Genomic DNA, 20,357 nt, shown 5'->3' on the forward strand with positions numbered 1-20,357 from the left:
TGATGGTTCCTCATATTGGTTTTAATTTTTACTTACAACTTCACTAATGTGAAAATATGTTTAATGGGTATGTAAATGTAAAGCCTATATCAGATTGTGCACTGTCTTGGGGAGGGTGGGGGGGAGGAAAAGGAAGAAAAATTTTCAACTCAAAAGCATATGGAAAAAATAAAAAAATTTAAATAAAAAAATAATAATAATTTAAAAAAAGAAAATTCATTGGCTTATTGTGTTTCCTTTAGATTTCTTGGAAGTGGGAGTTTTATTTAGATGAGTTTCCCTCAGCAAAAGTGGAAAACTCTTCTTCCCACATGCCAGCCTGATAGATCCTCTTAAGAACCTAGCCACCCCCTAGGCTGCCCTAGCATTTGTCTATGGTTGGGAGGGGAAGGGAGAGGAGGAGAGACACCTGGCTAGAAATACGATTTTATATTGCCTGAAATTCTTTAAAATTTCTGTAAATTATGTTCCCGTAAACTATGCTACATGCAGGAATAATACTTTCATTCAGGGGTGTACTGGGAATGTTTAATAAGCTGGGGTGGGGGGGAAGGACCATATACATGACGTGCTTTTAACTTTAATCTGATTATTAACAATCAACCCAGTAAAGTTAAAAAATTAAAATGAACATGTTTCTCCATTACTTTTTTAAGTCTAGACAATCAACAAAACAATAAACCAAGCCTTGATTTGTAGTGTTTGCCAATTCCTGAGGTAAAAGCCCACACAGAAAATTCAGCATTTGGTGGAAAGTTAGTGTTGGCTCCAGCCCACCCTGCTTGTATTGTATCCCTATCATCCCACATTTGTAGCAGGATGCATGGAGTAATGTACTGTTATTGCCCATTTTGTGCAGCTTCATGGAAAGTGTCATTCCAACACATCCTCTCTACGCATTTGTAGCCTGTCTGCCTAGCTAGACTGTAAAGCCTCTGTGTTCTATACCCATGATGGAGGCAGGGCCCAAGATAAGATTTTTGCCTTTGCCCCAAAAAGAATCTGGCTCCAAGTTGTCTACAGACCCCAACTCTTATCTCCCCTTGAAAGCCCTAGCTTACCTTTAGATCTTATTCAGATGCACCTTCAACCCTTGCCCTGAATAGAATCTGGCTCCTGTTTGTCTACAGGACCCAGGAAAACCCTTGAACCTTCAAATTTCCTAATTGACTCCCCTCATCTCCCGTTGAAAGCCTTAGGCTCCCTCTTGTCTATAGGCCCCAGAAAGGCCTTCCTTTATCTCCTTTTGAAAGTCCTAGCCCCACCTTGATTTTGTGCAGATGCCTTTCAAACTTCTGCCTTCCTGTTCCTCCATTATCTATTCCCATTGTCTATTCAATCTCACTGACCTCCCCAATTAGAATTGTTACCTACACCCTTTACCCAACCCCCTTCTCTGGCCACCCAAAGTTACTTTAGTATTTAAGATCCACCTTGGCCCTCATTCAGATGCTGAGAATCTCATGCTCAAAAGGCTGAGAACCTCTCATGCCCACTCGTCTTTACTACGGCGTCACCTGGTCAATGTGATTTATCACTAATAAACTTTTCCTCTGGCTGAAGAAGATTTGAGTTGAATTCATTCAGCAGGGCCCGGTACCGCGATCTTGGGGTCCCAGCACCCCAAAACCCCTAGACCTCTTCACCCAGACACAAAGGAAAAAGGACCACATGTTAGAGAGCAAAGAACTCTGGGTTTGGAGTTTGGACACCAGGATTGTATTTCCAGTTTTATTGCTAACTAGCAGTGTGACCATAGGTGAATAATTTAAAGTGTCTGGGCCTCAACTTCCTAATTCATAACACTAGGGATTTGGACTAGATCTCTTCCAGGTAGACTCTATTCTATTCTAAATATTTGTATATGGTGTTGACACTGACAGTGGATGGTGGAATTTAGCAAATTTTTTTTTTTGTTAATGTTTGAGATGACTACTTTTAGGGGATGAGAGCAGAAGGAAGAGGTGATTTTTGGAAGCTTTCTTGGAAAGGTTAGCCTGGGTGTGATGACCACAGTGTCCCAAAGTACTGAATTCAGTGTTTCCAAGAAAGAGACTGGAAGAATGAGAAGGCTGGAAGGGGATGGGAGAAGGTGTTAAAAACAAATTTTGTTTGGGGCCAGTCTGGCTAGCTACTACACAGGATTGTTAAGAGCTTTCTTGCTCTTCCTAATGTAGCCCCATTCAGCTCTACCATTGAATTATATTTTCACTCAGTCCCTCAATCAACATCTCCCTGAGGCATTGGCCTTCTGCTGCTGAAACCATCTGCCTTTTTGGAAACGGTAAGTGTGGCAAGAGATGAAGCAGCTCCTGAGCTGAACTCAGATGTAATTCCAAATAGCCTCTGATATTCAGAGGCCCACTGCCAAAATCTTTCATAACTGATTCACAAATTGATTGCTTTAATCCCCTTGACATCTTTTACTTAACTTCTGCAGAACTGGGAATCATTTAGCCCCTTCTTCTTGGTTAATTCTAGGACAAAAATTTGTTGTGTGTGTTTTCCAAGAAAAAAAAAGTGTTTCCTAGAATAAGAAAAGGACAAAGAGGACACCATCCCCCCTGCCAAAGCAAAAAAAATTTCTCTGCATTAATTGCAGTGCCCAACATTTCCCAAGACCATGATCTCTTTAACAGACTAGAACAGCCCACAGTTTGTAATCCTGAGCCAGAGCCTAAAGTACCAAAGGAGTGATTAATATCTTACCTGATGGCAGGATGTCTGGCTCAGCATGGGCAAAGGTGGAGCTGAAGGTTGTCAAGAATCCCTGAGAAATATTCCCAACAATTTAGCCTTATAATCAAGTCTGTACCAGTTATGTTCCTTAAGCATTTTCCCATCTTCCAAATGCCTGTTCTGGAATTTAGCTGATATTTGATTGCTGCAAAGTTCTTTGGAAACACATCTTATGTGTGTGGGTGCAGGAAGAAACTTCTGGAATACTTTCAGCTGCTTGAGGCATAAGAACTTTACTTTGCTTATTCAATCCAGAGTTTCCATTTCTTAGGCACCAGTTAAGTCTGATTGGGGAAGGGTGTAAGACTACTCCAGAGGCCCAGTGAGTCCCCAGTTGGTCTAGCCCTGCTACTCTGCTCTCTTTCAGAAGATGGCGTTGGGGGAAGGATGGTGGGGTGGGGGGTGGCAAGGAAAGAAACAAGGACCTAATCCTTTAAAGTAGGTGACTGGAATGGGTCCAGGAGTTTTGTCTTTATGCTATGGTTAGAACAGCAAACAAACCACAGCTGGGAAGAATCCTTTGTTGGCTTCAGTTACACCCTTTTCTTGGAAGAGTTAAACATTCATTACATTTATGCTAATCATTTTGAGTACACTAGCTAATCATTTTAAAGTATTTTTTCATTGCTGCTGTCCTATAGCTAAAATCAAGTCCCTACCTCTTGGCACCTCTTCCAACTCTAAAATTCTCTCGTCTAAAATCTTAAAGGCGTCACATTAATTCCTCAGGAGAGGGGGCAAGGGAGGGCAAGGGAAGGGATGGAGGGCAGTGTAAAGACCAATATTTTTAAAGTCCAAGATACCTTAACTTTTTATTTTTTTAAATTTCACTTTAGGCACTTAGAATCACCTGTAGCCAGCAGGGGTCACCCTGACCTCAAGGTAACTTTTGGTTCCTGAGGAAAGATGTCTGTCTATAAATCCTTCCTAAAACTGTTTGGCTTGAGGAGCAGATAGATGCCTTTTAACCCATAAAACCAAAATCTTCGGAGCAGAGAAGACAGACTCTTAATGATCTTACAATCTTTTTTTTTTTTTTTGTCAAGGCAATCGGGGTTAAATGCCTTACCCAGAGTCACACAGCTGGTAAGTGTTATGTGTCTGAGTCTGGATTTGAACTCAGGTCCTCCTGACGGCAGGGCCAGTGCTCTATCCACTGCCCCACCTAGCTCCCCCTCTAACAATCTTTACAGAGGAGTTTTTGGTTCCTGTAACCAGGAGTGTGCTAATAAATGGTTACCCGCTGGCTGGGATGGGGTGTAGAATGTTCACAAGACATACTTTTAAGTTTAATGTGCATTATTAACATTTTCTCCATCGCCTTCTTAAGTCGAGACAACAAAACTATATATCAAGCACTGATTTGTTCACACTGAAAATTTAATCATTGGCTCTCCCAATCAGTTAGAGCTGTTTCCGGCTCATCCCCTTCTATAACCCAGGAGACACCTCAGGTAGGTATTACTGTTGTCCTGAGGAAGTTGTGTTCAGCCACAGAGGCTGGGAGGTAAGATGCTGGGTGTAGAACTTGAGAAGAAGGGTGACTCCCAAAAGCAACAAATGAAAAAAAACACCCAACAGCATAAAACTAGAAGAAATCATCCTCAAACCTTCTTAGGCAGAGCTTTTTGCAGACTTTGTGTAAATGCTGGAGAGGAAGCTTCTCTAAAGTTATAACTTGGATGGGAAGGGAAAAGATTAAGCTTGAGGGAGAATTTTGAGGTATAGGACTTCATATATTTTTAGCTTCTTGGCAGTGTTTTGCAGTAATTAAGGACCCACAGAATTGACAAAAGCCTTCAAGGTTTATCCTGCCCGTGCAAGTTTATATTAGAGGTAGCTTCAGATTCGGAGATATGGAATTAGGAAGACCTGAGTTACTTTGTGTTACCCAAATCACTGAACCTCCCTGGCATCAGTTTCTCCATATGGAAAATGGGAATAATAATGGCATATACGTAGAGGAAACTAAGTATTGCAGTAGATAAAGCATGGGGACTCAAGTTAGGAAGATCTGAGTTCAAGTCCTGCCTCAAATATTCCCTAGCTGTGTGACCCTAGGTAAGTCATTTGACCTCTCTCTGCCTCAGTTTCCTCAACTGTAAAATGGAGATGATAATAGCATCTGTCTTCCAGAGTTGTGAGGATCAAATGAAATATTTGTAAAGCATTTAGCACAGTGCTTGGCACATAGTAGGTACTTAATAAATACATCCTTCCTTCCCATCTTACAAGATTGTTGTAACAAAGGACATATATGTGTGTATATGTATATGTGTGTATACATATACATACATGCTATATAATATATTATATATATATATATGAGAGATATATACATACACTCAACATGTATATATGTATAGTGCTTTGCAGACTTTAAAGTACTATATAAATGTCAACCATTATTCTATTCTATTCTATTGTCTAATATTATATTATGGAGTCTAAAGGTTCCATGAGAAATGCATTGGTACCATCCACCTGCTTCTAATTCCCCCCAACTCTCACTCACACTAGACAAAGTCCTAGTGGGTGGCTTCTGTTTCTCCACTCAGAACTTTAGGGGGTAATCCTAAGGACCTGGGGGTTTTCTAATATAATAAATACTTAATACACATTTACTGACTGACTAATTATTACTTGTGAAGCCCCCATCCAATGTGCTCCCCACTAATAATCAGTCAGCCAAGGCCAATTAGCCTTTGGAAATGGGTATTTACTTAGATGATATACCAAGAACAATTGGTATAAAAGATTCTCCCCTCCCAAAATCACTTATAAATAAATCTTCTATATTCCAAGTTCCTGGAGAAAGTGAATTCAAACCCAGAGAGTTCATGGGGCTTACTGAAAATTACTCCCTTTCACACATTCTACATTCTAACTCAGCTGGCTATTCCCCACTCTCAACATCTCATCTCCCATCTCTGTGCCTTTGCTCAGGTTGTCCATGCCTGGAATACAATCCCTCCTTATAGCCACCTCCTAGAATCTCCAAATTCCTTCAAGGCTCAGCTCCAGTGCCATCCTAACATGAAGCCTTTTCTGATCTCCACTTCTCATCTCTTACTCTTTGTTAGTAACTTCCTCCCTCCTGAATTTATCTTTTATTTACTTATTGGTGAAGACATTGTATCCTCCTGGTATGATGTAAGCTCCATGCTGGTAAGGTCTTTTTCATTAACCCCAAGCACCTAACACATAGTATTCATTTAATCAACATTTGTTATCCATTTTGCTTTTCATAATATTCTCTATCTCCTGTTCGGTCATGAATTCTTTTGTTCTCTATAAATCTGATAGGTAAACTATTCCCTGGCTCTCCCAATTTGCTTACAGTATCAGCCTTTATATCTAAATCATGAACCCATTTTGACTTTATTTTGGTATATGGTGTGAGATTTTGATCTATGCCTAGTTTCTGCCATACTCTTTTCCAGTTTTCCCAGCAGTTTTTGTCAAAGAATGGGTTCTTATCCCAGAAAATAAATGTTTGTTGATCGAAGATGAGAGTCATCATTCTTGCCTCTTGCAGCACTCTCTCCCTCCCCCACATATCTTCACTTATCCTTTCATTCTCAGGAGAGTAGTGTATCTCACTTTTCTCCTCATTGACCTCTATTCTTCAAGAAGGGAAAATTTAGATCCAGTGATAGTTGGATAAGAGACCTAGAACCATATGGTCAATTAAAGAATTCAGGGTCTTCCCACCCATCTCCCAACCAATGTACTACCTACTTCACCTTACCTAGTAACACTCACTTATAAACAATTCAATCCCACATTTCCAAACCTTCCTAAGGTCCACTTAACAGAACAATTTTCTTACGTAAAACATTGACTTTTGAGAATCTAAAACTATCTCTATAATTGAAATAGTCTGTTTCAGGAAAAGACCATTGGATTGGGAATCAGGAGACCTGGTTTCCATACCTAACATTCAAACTCTCTGGGCCTTATTTTTCTCATATCTAAAATGAGGTAGTTGGATAAAATTATTTCTAAGGCTTCTTCAGTTCTAATATTTTATCCTGCTGTAAAGAGATTGAAATTCAGCATAACATAGTGAATAAAGGCTCATGACATTTTGTTTACATTAAATTTTATTTTCAAATGAAGATCTGCCTTCTCTCTCCCTCTCCTGAGAAAATTTTTAAAAATCTCTGTTACAAACATGTATAGTCAAGCAAAATAAATTTTTACATTGGCCATGGTATGACATCTTGTAGTCAGGAAGAACTGGAAACACCTTGCCTGTGACACACAATGACTGTGTGAATCCAATGGGCACTCTTTCAGTACTCCCAGACAATTCTCTAGCACTTTAAGTTACAGATGAGTTGCATTGATAGAAGGAGTTGCCACACTGGGTATTCTCCATGCTCAGATTAAAAAAAAAGGTTATTGCTACATCAAGACTTCTGATCCTTAAGTAACTCTGTCCATTTGCCTCAGGTGGCCAGTTAAGGACAACATAATAATATCAATCAGACAGGGACTGACAGTTTTCCAAACTGTGAAGGAGGGCAGGTGAAGGCATAGTAGTGGCTGAAATTAATGGATATTTTTTAGTACAATACTTAAATAAATATATCCACTTTTAAAAATGAAAAAGTGACAATTTAAGTCAATAAGAGCAAGACCAACAAGGCAAATTTCATCAACCATTCAATGGGAGTTAGATATAGGATTGCAATTATTTAATGCAGTATGTACAAAAATGGTTAAAACCTTTTGCCTTTTTTTTAAAAAAGGCTTGTGATTTCATTGGCATACAGAATCCACAGTAAGTTCTTCTACTAATGCAGGTTGGCAACTTTCTCTTCAACTTATAGAATTAGAGAGTGCTTGGGGGGCTGAGAGGTTGTAATTTACCCAGAGTTAGTGAGTTCGAGATGGAACTGGAATCTAGTCCTTCCTGACTCTTAGTCCAGCTCTCTATTTGGCCATGTCATTATCTCTCAGTACCCACGGAGTCTTGATGCAGGTATTTCTGCCACTGTCACTGTTAGTATGACACAGATGAGCTGCGTAGTCTCCATGTTTGGTGTACTTGAATGTGAAGTATGAACTTGACATCAATCTTTTCATGGAAGTTAAAAGTACCTTAATATGTATTCTATTTCTTAACTTCATTCATTTGGCTAAGTACAATATAATAAGATAGTTTTTTGAAAATATGCAACTTTTAAAAATTGAAATGATTCAAGAATGGTTATAGATAATCATTTGAAATTTGCAATATTTAAACTTAAATGTAATTATCTTAATGTTTTATTATCTCTAATTTTTAAAGGGTGAGATAAATGATATACACATATCCATATCATATCATGATAGATAAGAATTACAATTTTGAAAGAAAATCCTTCAGAACAATTAAAATTAAGATAAGCAAATACAATAGAGATAGTTTAAGTAGTGGAAATATAAGACACAAAGTTAAAAGCTCAAATTTAGAAAATATAATCACATATATATGGTATATATAATTGGGATTCATAATTACACTTACTGATGGTGAGAAAAGACTTCTGCTTTTGTTTTGTACAAAAGTTTTAGTTGCCAATAGCATGAAACTTAATAAATCAAAACATTTTCAGACAACATATAGACCATGTTGTCAAGACAGAATAATTTTCCAGAGAAAATTAGATTATTTTAATAGATGAAACCAAACTTTTTGAGAAACCAAACAAAAAAGGAGGTACTTTCATCTTATAAAGTGGTTTATAGAAATGCTAAGAGTAAAAAGCCTCATTTGATAGAAGAAATGTTGATGATACCTACAGATACTAATATAGTGTAAAATGATATATAATATAATATAATATAATATAATATAATATAATATAATATAATATAATATAATAATAATATAATATAATATAATAATATAATATAATATAATATATAATATGAAAAGAAAATAATATAATATAAAAACTAATATAGTTAAAACAATGCTTGGTTAATCATATGCAGCTGTTTTGGATGGTGCTACTCAAAGATAATAAATACAGTGAGAAAGAGAGAACGAGAACTGTTCTCGTATCTGAAGACCTGAGTGGATCACTTATTCAAGAAAAGAAAAATCTTCCAATTTTGCATTGTAAGTAGATGAAGTAATAGCTATAGTTAAAGACGCTCATTTGATTTCATATGTACAATATATTGTTGCAGCTGATGTTAGGGGAGATCTTTATTGATGGTAGTGCCATATCAAAAGAAAGTCTCTATATTTACGGATCTTAAAAATGCAAACTATATAATGTGAGAGAATTATATTGGGCTCTAGAAAGATGGCTCTCAATTGATAGTAGTATGAAACATAGGCCTGCAAAGAGTAGTTACAAATAAATGAATAAATGAATGAAGCACTTGTTTATTTATTCATGACATTCTTTTCTTTTTATATTTTGAGTTCCAAATTCTCTCTCTCTCTCTCTCTCTCTCTCTCTCTCTCTCTCTCTCTCTCTCTCTCTCTCTCTCTCCCCCTCCCTCTCTCTCTTTCCTTCCCACACCTTCCCCACCTACTGAGAAGGCAAGTCAAATGATATCAATTATATAAGTGAAATGATGTAAAACATATTTTCATATTAGCTGCCCTTCATAGTTGATATGAATGATGATATTATTCAGAATAGCTTTGTCATTCACAGTTACTCTTTGAATAATATTGCTGTTATTGTGTACAATATTCTCTTGGTTCTGCTCATTTCACTCTGTAAAATAATTCTTAAATTATTTCTCTTTGATCTATTTTCCAGGTCAGTTGTTTTTCAGAAGAGATATTTCACAGTTTCTTCTTCTGTTTTTTTTTCATGATTTTGACTTTGTTTTATTACTTCTTGATTTTTCATGGAGTTATTAGCTTCCACTTGCCCAGTTCTAATTTTTAAGGAATTATTTTCTTCAGTGAGTTTTGTATTTCTTTTTCCCATTTGGCCAATTTTGCTTTTTTAAGGAGCTCTTTTGGGGCAGCTAGGTGGCACAGTGGATAGAGCACTGGCCCTGGAGTCAGGAGGGCCTGAGTTCAAATCTAGCCTCAGATATATAACATTCACTAGCTGTGTGACTCTGGGCAAGTCACTTAACCCCCAATTGCCTCAGCAAAAAAAAAAAAAAGTGAATTTTTGTTAGACCAATTCTGTATTTTAAGATGTTATTTTCTCCAGTGGTTTTTTTGTGTGCCTCTTTTGCCAGGCTATTAATTCTATTTTCATAATTTTCTTGCATCACTTTTATTTCTTTTCCCAATTTTTCCTCTACCACTATTTTCACATTCTTTTACTCTTCTAGGAATTCTTGTTGGGCTTGGGTCCAATTAGCATTTTTCTTTGAGGCTTTGCTTATACCCGTTTGCACAGTGTTGTCTTCTTTGGAGTTTATGTCTTCATCTTTGCTTAGATTCTTTTTTTGCTGTTTGCTCATTATTCAACCCTATTTCTTGACTTTAAACTTTATGTTAAAGTTGGTCTCTGCTCACTGGGGTGTGGTGAGGCACTGTTCCAAACTTTAGGCTTTTTCATGCTGCTATTTTAAGACCTAGTTTTGGGGGTCTGCAAGTTTTCCATGCTTCAAGGGTAGTGTGATCTAGGGAGAGCTGTGGTCACTGTTCTGCTGGTTTGTGCTCTGGTCTTTACCTGGAAAAGGGCCCCTGGTCTCTTGCAGCTGCAGGAGCTAGTGCTTCTTTTGGCCCTGGAGCTGTGACCATGCCTACTTCTCTCCTTCAGCCACAAACACTAGTGCTCCTCTCTGCCTTGGAACTGTGGAACAGGCTCCTGCTCCCTATGGTCAGGCTCCAGAAAGAGCTCCTTTCAACCCTAGCACTGGGACCCAGAACTGCTTATAGGCAATAGAGATGCCAATCAGCACCAGCTGTACCCAGTGCCAGCAAAGAGTCCCCTTTAATCTCTTTCTGACCAGTTGTCTGACCCGTTACTGTATCTGGTCTGAGAGCTCCCAAAGCTGCTGCTAGTACTACTGACACAGCCGCCCCCAAGGCCCACCAAATGAAATATTTATTAAGTTTACTATGTATTCTGCATGCTATGCTAAATGCTGGTGATGTAGATAGAAAAGTAAGACAGTCCCTGCTGTCATGGAGCTCACCTCCCAATGAGGGAGATGACATATAGGAGGTTCCAGCTATAAGTCAGAGAGAAAGGTCCTGTGGTCCTTCGGATGCAACAGCAATGCAGGTGATAATGCTTCTTTTTAAATGTCATTTCCACTGATCAAGTTCTATCTGTTTTTGATACTGAAACATTTGACAGTGCCAAATACTTTAATGGCAAGAACTACTTTTTTTTTTTGTCCTGGAGCTTCAATAGATGTGCATGTAGTACTTGCAGGTGCCATTGCCAGGCTGCATCTCTACAGAAGTTGCTTCCCAGGATGATGACTGTGGGAAGTGGGTTGGAAGCATTTCTATTCCAAAGGCTCTTGGGTTCAAAGTCCTAGATGATCTCCATCAGGGTCTAGGGGGATATGGGAGTCTAAGCGGGTGATAGTCTCTTTCTCAGGGTCCCTACTGCTTCAGCTAGGCAGGCTTGTCTGCCCTGTGCGTGGCCTTTGGTTGGTTAATGGGCATGGCTGGCCTCTCTCCCTAAGAAGAGTTGTTTCCTCAGATGATGGCTCTTTCTTTCTTTTCTTTCTTTTCTTCTTTTCTTTTCTTTTCTTTCTTTCTTCCTTTCTTTCTTTCTTTCTTTCTTTCTTTCTTTCTTTCTTTCTTTCTTTCTTTCTTTCTTTCTTTCTTTCTTTCTTTCTTTCTTTCTTTCTTTCTTTCTTTCTTCTTCTTTCTTTCTTTCTTTCTTTCTTTCTTTCTTTCTTTCTTTCTTTCTTTCTTTCTTTCTTTCTTTCTTTCTTTCTTTCTTGTTTTCAGTATGGGCTGGGTTGGAAGCATGGCCAGTGAGTAGTCTGGCGGCTGCTGCCACTTTCCAGAGCTCTTGTACGTATCTGCCTGTTGGTGGCACTTGGTCAGTGGTTGTTGCTGTTGGTGATGAGGAAGATGGGCCTCTCCCTTCTCCACAATTACTTCTCTCAATAATGGATGTGGCAGATGAGCTGGAAGCAGGCCTGGTGGTTTAGGATATATTGCTATTCTCAGAGCTCTTCTGTTCAGGATTTGAGAGGAGATGGTGGTCAAGGTGGTGGTAGTAGTTTGAATTGCTTGGCATAATCTGCCTCCTGTCTTTCCCTCAGGGGTCTTTGATGCTTCAGCTAGACTGAGAATTGGATAGAAGTAGCAAGGTGAATTCTTTCATAAATGACAACCATCAGCACCAATGTGGACAAAGTAAAACATTTTCATGATTGAGCAAGTTGGACATAATGCATACTTCAAAGATGATCAATATGAGCAATGATATACATAGAGTTTTCCAAGTTATCATAAAAGGAATCAACTTATTGAAATAGTAGTTCATTGGGGCAGCTAGGGGGCACAGCGGATAGAGCGCTGGCCCTGGATATGGGAGTACCTGAGTTCAAATCCTGCCTCAGACACATAACACTTACTAGCTGTGTGACCCTGGGCAAGTCACTCAACCCCATTGCCCAACCAATAAAATAGAGTGAAATAAAATCACAGTTCGTTAAAAGGAAAGTTCTTTGCAAAACAGTGTGACAAAATGGGAAAAGAGCATAGGCTATTTCTATATTACTGAAAAAAAAAACAACCCTGGCTTTTTTGAACCAAAGTACTTAAAGGATGTTTGAGCCAAAAGAAGAAATAGCCACTCTTCTTAGTGATCATAATAAAAATAAATCAAATTCATTTTATAACAAAAAAAATTCCTTCTAAAAATACGTATTTGGTGTATATCATTGAAGAATCGAGTGATCTAAATAAATCAATGTGAGTTCCTCAAATTTGTACTCTGACTCAGAAAGGTAAAGTGGCTGCATTTATGAAAAAGAGCTTTGGACAATAAATTTATGAAATGATATTTTATTGTTTCCTAATTTAAAATATAACTGATCTGCAAATTAAATAGAAGAAAATAAAGACTTCCTTATTAATCAATGGATTGGTCTACCTACAGAAGTAATTTTCACTTTATTTTTAAAATCTAGGTACTGTTAAGTAAATGAATAAGGAACTCATTTGCCATGGACAAATTTAATACATTTGATCTTATTCCATCTGAATAAGTATGGTTAATAGACTTGTCTTCTGATACAAGCTTTGGAACCTGAAATTCCCATTATTTAAGATTTTAACAGATCTCCATCTCTCTCTTTTGGCTATAGACGTGTATCATTTCCTGATCTAATAGGAAAAAAAGGCAGTGCAAATTTTACTACCATTCATAACATCTTATTTGTGTGCAACAGAGCTTTTTGTTACAGTTGTTGTAAAGACAAAATATCAATCTTGATTAGTGGTTGAAAAATAATAACCTTTAATATCATTAATGATGACACATTATGAGAAACTTTGCATTACTTGAAATGAAGAGCAAGCCCATCCATCACATTCCTAAAGACATGCTGCTGCTGCTGCTGCTGAACTTATGGTCATGGGCATTGTAAAGGATTTTATCAGTAAACATATTTGTATGTGACATTATTTTATTATAAGTTTAAGATTTACTTGTATAAAATGATAAAAATTCTTAACTTTATTTGAATAAAATGAGCTAAGAAATTATTTGTATAAATTATGTAATAATCTATATTTGTATACATCATACAGATTTGTATAGATAGTGTGAGGGGGAATAATAATTTTTGTAAAAAAAGAAATGAAGTGGGATGGGGCATCATTACATAGTTTGGAAGCCACTGGGCTGAAGTGATTAGCCCTGCTCAGGCATATTTGTGTTGTCATCTCTACTCTGCTATGCTTGGAGAAGCATGCCAAGAGCTCTAATGGGCTGTCACACACAGAAGGGTTGTCGGTTTTGATTCTCTGGTTAACAAGGTCATCATTTCTCAGGAAGAGTGGCACCACTGTTCTAGGGATAGGAGGGTGTTGAAAGGTTGGACCTGAACCTAGGTCATGCAGAGAAGAGGGATAGGAAAAGAAAGAGGAAATTACCATTACAGAAGAAAACCTAACAGAAAATTTCCATGTTAAGAAGAGGCATTTTTGTCCCAAAGATCTCTTAAATCCTTCCCTGTTATCACAGAGTAGGACAATTCATATTTATAAAATACCGTGTAACTAAAGTACAGAAACTAACCCAATCCATTTACCCTGAATCTTGTAGCTCTGTCTTCCCAATTGCTTGAGTGTTTGATGGGGTTATGAGTCAATAATTCAGCCTTCAATCAAGCCCTTTCCTTTCTAAGGGTCCTAGCTAGAGCTATGCCCTGAATGGACATCCTTTTCCCATCACTTCTTCTGACTTACCCAGTTATAGGATGTTCTTTCCTAGGGATGCAGCCTCTAGGTAAGATTTCAGAGGGCAGGCCCTTTTGACCCGTTACAATTTGTATAGTGGAAAGAGCACTGGATTTGGAGTTAAAGGACCTGGGTTTGAATCCTGGCTCTGCTTATTTCCTATGTGACTGCAGGAGAGTTATTTAACCCCTTCGTATCTGTTTCCTCACCTGTAAAATGAGAGGGGATGAACAAGATGGTATCTAGGGCTCCTTCCAACCCCAAAGCTGTCATCCTATGATTCAATGTTGCTTTTGTACTTTTTTGGCCAAAGATAACAGATGAGAATTTCTAAATTTGTCCAGGCCAAATCTGAACCCAGGTCTAGCACTCCAACTGCTATTAAGGGTTTTTAGCCTGAAGAAAGATGGGAAAGGGAGGATTATAGCTTTCTTAAAATATTTGAAAAGCTGTCATATAAAAGAGAAACCAGACTTATTGTGTGAATCCCCCCTTGGCGCAACTGGGACAAGTGAATGGAAATTTCAGAGAGGCAGATTTTGGCAAAAATAAAAGGAATATTTTTGTAGCAACTAGAACTGAAATGGGCTTCCTGGTGTGGAAGAAATGCCTGTCACTGTAGAAGGGATTTTGGTGGAAATGGATTTTACCTAGCGTTCCCTCCAGCAGCAATAAGATCATATGACTGATCAGTTTGTTTACCCAGCATGTGACAGTCATACTTTCCTTCTCTCCATAAATAATATGCTTATTTAATCACTTCTCCTCTCCAACTACCCTCACTCTCCAGGAAGATTGATGTGCCAGTCCCTTACCAGGCTGTGGAGCAGGGATGGGGTTCAAGATTAGCCAGAGATCAAATGGTTTAATCCTATTCACAAATTCCCTTTGCCTCTCCCCAATCCCTATCATGGGACTGCTCTCCCCAGGCTCCTCCTAGTTAAGGACAAGGCAGAGAGAGGAAAGACTTGGCAATAGACCTCCATTCCCATGCCTTTCCTTTACACCCTGATGAGCACCAATGGGCTATGCCTGAGGGACACAGTAACAAATTTCCCAGCCCTGAAGTTACCATTTATGTGGCCTGGATTTTCAACCTTGTTCTTTCTTCACTTGCACCAGCAGGAACGTTCCACTAAACTCTTGCTCCTTTAACCCATCCACCCCCTCATCTGCTTTCACCCTTTGTGAGGTTTGAATGGATTCCCTTAGCATCTCCCTGATTAAAAGTGAAAAGCTGAAATGAGTAATTCCTTGTGACAGGACTAATCCTAACCTGGTGACCTGACAAAGCTTTCCTCACCCACCAGCCTCCAGGGCACCTCAGCCACCTAGTGGGGCCCCAGTCTCAGGACTCAGAATCTCTAAGGGAGAGAGGGTAAGTCCTTGCTGGTAAGTCTGCTTTGCTGTGGTTCAGCATAGGAAGCATCACCCCAGGGGAACCATTCAGTGTTGCTTTCAAAGACGGGCCCAACTAACTATTTTTTTCAGATTGGTCCAAATCCAGTCTCAATTAGGCTACTTCAGGGAATGAGCGACATAGGAAGGGAGTGAGGGCTGCCTAATTTAACAGTATTTTAAACTAATACTGTGCTGAGTGCTGCTTTTTTTCAAAGTCAGTGGTTCATAGTCACTTTTGTAAAAGGATAGGTTTAACTGCCTTCTTTTCAAAATAGCTGAAAGCTGCCTGCTCCAAATGGCCAATGTCCTCAAGGCTGTTCAGCTGGGCTGTTCCATGGGCCAGAAACTTCCTGGCTTGTCATCCCTCTGGCTTTAGTGTCTGTGAGTATTACATTTTCTCTGTGGGCTGTCTAGGGATGGACCCCAGAGATGGAGGTTCTCTTTGCTCCTCTATTCCCATGATAAGCCCATCTTAGAAGGCAACAGTTTTCTGTCTGTCTATCTGGAAATCAACCTGCTTCAGCCTGTCCTTGTAGATTCGTCTCCAGTTGGTCTGGCCATCTGACTTTCTCTGTTCTTAGAGAGGGTTTGGTAGATTCTCGTTAATTTGCCAGGCTCCCTCAGTTCTTCTCTGTTCAGTGATAGGTTCCAGGTTGTGTGCTGTTTGGGAGGGTGGGATCCAGTATGGAGACAGGGAGGGACATTTGCCTGTATCTGGAAGGAAACATCGGAGTTTCTTGACTTCAGGTATCAAAAACAAATCTGTTTATAGGCTAAGGGGTTAGAGATGTAGTCCGGGTTCCCTACTGTAGTTCCAGTAAATACATGGGTCATCCATTAGAGGGAAGGAAAAAAAGAGGTGAAAAAACATAAAAGTGGCGGGAAAGAGATGGAACTAAGGGACAGAGAGAAGGGATGAGGTAGTCAGTCAGTCAATAATCATTTATTAAGTGCCTACTATGTGCCAGGCACTGTACTAAGTATGAGAAGCACTGTGATAAGAACTAGAGAGGGAATAGAAGAGAGAAGAGAAAGAGAAGGGTAGGGAGGAAAGAATGCGAAAGAGGCCTGAGAAGAGAGGAACAAAAATGGGGAGAGGAAAAAGGTGGAAGGAGAGAGAAGAACAATAGAGACTGATAGAGGGGAGGGTGAGAGAAAGCAGAACTGCACGGGATGGAACACAGAGGAAGGGAAGAAGGGGAGGGACTTGAAAGGGGGCGTCGGAGGTTGGAGTAGTTCAGTGCTGCAGGGTAAAATCACTCTAGAAGTAGATTAATTGCTAGCTTTTGTATTTTAAAAGCCCCTCTGTTCTGCATAAGCATCTGGCTTTCTATCCTTGTCTCTATCACTTTCTATGCATTTGGGAGTGGGGAAGCAACTCAAAAAGACATTCTATACCAAGGGGGCTTGGTGGTGCAGTGGACAAAGTTCGGGGCCTGGAGTCAGGAAGACTCATCTTGAGTTCAAATTTGACCTCAAACACTTACTAGTTGTGTGACCCTGGGCAAGTCACTTTACCCTCTTTACCTCAGTTTCCTCATCTGTAAAATGAGCTGGTGAAGGAAATGGCCAACCACTCCAGGATCTCTGCCAAGGAAACCCTAAATGGGGTCATAAGGTGCTGAACACGACTGAAACAACAACAGTAACCAAGAGAAGCTGGTGCTTGTTCTAGAGATGGCGCTGGGGGTGGTTGGGAGTCAGACCTGGCTCCTAGAGAAAAGAGTACAAGTGGGGAAAAAAATGATTTCTTTCACCTTTTACTTACCATACTCAACTTTCCCCTGCTAAAGCCAACCTACGTAAGTGGTGGATTAGTCCCAAACGCACAGGGATAGGAACTGGATCTTCGGTTTCACGGATGCCGGGAACTCGTGGTTGGCACATTCTCTGTGACTTTTAGTCTTAGGGGGCTGCAAGAACACTGAGAGATTGTGACTAGCCCAGGTCACACAGTCTGTGTCAGAGGCTGAATTTGAACCCAAGTCTTCTTGACTTTATAAGCTTGTGTGCACCGTACACAAGGCTGCTACTTTTCCCCTTATTCCATGTGTGAACTTCTTGACCACTGAGGACAGGTTGGTCCTTTGACTATATCATACAGAGTATGGATGACCTAGAATCATTGACTACTAGAAAGACAGTGTAGTATAATTCTGGACTTGGAGTCAGAGGACTTGAGTTTGAATTATGCCTCTGACATGTACTGGATGTGTGTTTCTGGCCAAGTCCCTTACTCAACCTTGAGCCTTATTTTATAGATGAAGAAACTGAGGCTTGTACTACCTACCTTATAGGGTTGTTGTGAGAAAAGTGCTTTGTAAATTTTAAACATAGGCAGAGACACATTCTCACATGTGTTTAATATTTAAAACAAGAAATATAGGACCTATGTAAGTAAAGTGCATTATATATTATTTATACTTTTGTTGTTGTTCAGCCATATTTGACTCTTTGTGACCCCATGGACCATAGCATGCCAGGCCCTTCTATCCTCCACTATCAAAGTCTGTCCAAGTTCATGTTCGTTATTTCCATGACACTATCCATCTTATCCTCTGCCCTCCCCTTTTCCTTTTGTCTTCAATCTTTCCTAATATCAGGGTCTTTTCCAATGAGTCCTGTTTTCTCATTATGTGGCCAAAGTAAGCTTCAGCTTCAGTATTTGACCTTCCAGTGAATATCCTCAATTAATTTCTGTTAAGTATTGGCTGATCTGATTCCCCTTGCTATCCAAGGGACTCTCAAAAATCTCCTCCAGAATCACAATATGAAAGTGTGGATTCTGTGTTGTCCAGTTTTCCTTATAGCCCAACTCTCACAGCCATACATTGCTACTGGAAAACCATAGCTTTGACTTTATGGACCTTTGTTGGTAAGGTGATGTCTCTGTTTATACTCTAAGTAGTGAGTCATTATTAGAGACAGAAGGAACCTAGTCAACCAACCCTTTCATTTGACCAATAAAGAAGCTAAGCCTCCAGAAAGGGAAGTGATTTTCCCATTGTCATACAGTAAATCTGTGGTAAAACTGTGACCAGTGGCCTGAGAGTTGGAGAAGACTTTACTACACTGTCTTTCTCACGTCTATGCTTGAGCTCTTGGGCCTGGTCTAGATCTGCAAACCTGAAACAGAGCTACAGTTGGAGTGATAGGGGATGGCAGGCCCTCATATAGGTCTTGGTACAGGCTTAAATGAGAGGCTTGGTCCAGATGACCAGGTTCAGTCCATTTCTTTGATACTTTGAGGAGCTATAATTTCGTTATTGTGGGCACTCCCATTATGGACATAGTTTGCAACTTTTCTCCATCTTAGATGGTTTTCAACATTTGTTGTAGTAGAAAAATGTATCACACCTAGGCCAACCTGGTAATGATGAGACTTCTCAAACTTAGCTAAGCTGATCCTTGTATCTCTCTCTCTCTCTCTCTCTCTCTCACACACACACACACACACACACACACACACACACACACACACACACACAAACACTCACTCACTAACTCACTCATACGGAGTCCACACTCAGAGCCTCTCTGCTGGGGAGGCCCTCTCACAACTTGTACTATACTGATAGGACCTTTGAAAACCCAGGGTCACTTATCCAGGCCAGGATGAGGCATTAGACTGGGATTTTAGTAGAAGCCTCTAGCTCTAATATTTTAGAATTTTATGGTTTTCTCCACACGATAGAAGAGAAGGCAGGCGGCAACAGAAGGAAGGGCTGCTTCTGGGCTGCCTTTTAGATGATCTGAGACAGGGGCTATTAACATTTTTGGGTATTTTGCAGCCCTTTGGCAGTCTGGTGAAGCCTATGGACACCCCAGAATCATGTTTTTAAAGGCATAAATAGGATACATAGGATTACAAAGGAAAAAAATTATAATGAAAAGTTACATCAAAATACATCTTTTTTCAATGACTGCCAGTTAAGAACCAACCCCTCTTCGGCTTTTCCGCCCACTCCCTCTTCTATCCCCCCTCTCAAGCTCCGCTTTGGATGCATTGCGCTCACGCCGAGCTCCAGACCCCACACCGCTAGCCGCTTGCCCTGCTGCAGCCGCCTCCCTCCTTCCGCCGCCAGGATCATCTATCCAGACCGCATCAGCCAGGAGATATTCTCTGACCTCTCCGCCGGGAGATCGCGGCGCCAACTGTCTGTGCCGGAAGGTGGAAGGGAAGACGGCCACTAGGCAGAGGGTACCATTGATGATTCACTCATCGGTGGAAATGCCTCTGCTAAAGATCCTGAGGGTGAAGGAACAGAAGCCACTGTAATCACTGGAGTTGACAGAGTAATAAACTATGATCTGCAAGAAACTAGTTTTACAAAACAATCTTATGAGCAATGAGAACATCGGAGACTACATGAAATCAATCAAAGGCAGACTTGAAGAACACAAGCTAGGCAGAGTAAAACCATTTACGACCCGAGCTGCAGAACAAATCAAACACAGCCTTGCTATTTTTTACAACAATAAGTTCTTCATAGGCAAAAACATGAATCCAGATGGCATGGTGGCTCCCCTCGACTTCTGTGAGGATGGTGTGACTCCATATGTGATTTTCCCTAAAGATGGTTTAGAAATGGAGAAATGTTAACAAATTTAGTTGATTACTTTGAATAACCTGTCATCATAATTGGCTGCTGCTTTTTGCCATCTACACAACGTCAGGACTTGGAAAAACTTGGACTGATGTCATCTTGAGCTTTATTTATTTTTGACCTTGATTTATTTAAAGTGGAGGCGTTGTTTTTAAAAACATGTCATGTAGGTTGTCTACAATAAAACGAATTTAACTTCTCCCCCTTCCCCAAAGGAAAAAAAAACTGTATTTGGAGACATCCTGGAGGCTATT

At 39.8% G+C, this 20,357-nt stretch overlaps 1 pseudogene; it reads left to right on the forward strand.

The window, feature by feature from the left end:
* The first annotated feature begins 14,330 nt into the window (after positions 1-14,330).
* Positions 14,331-20,099, forward strand: LOC110192002 (translationally-controlled tumor protein homolog; annotated as a pseudogene).
* The last annotated feature ends 258 nt before the right edge of the window (positions 20,100-20,357 follow it).

This window comes from Phascolarctos cinereus, unplaced genomic scaffold (genome assembly GCF_003287225.1).
Source record: "Phascolarctos cinereus isolate Bilbo 61053 unplaced genomic scaffold, phaCin_HiC Scaffold_3;HRSCAF=262, whole genome shotgun sequence".
Taxonomy (NCBI): Eukaryota; Metazoa; Chordata; class Mammalia; order Diprotodontia; family Phascolarctidae; genus Phascolarctos; species Phascolarctos cinereus.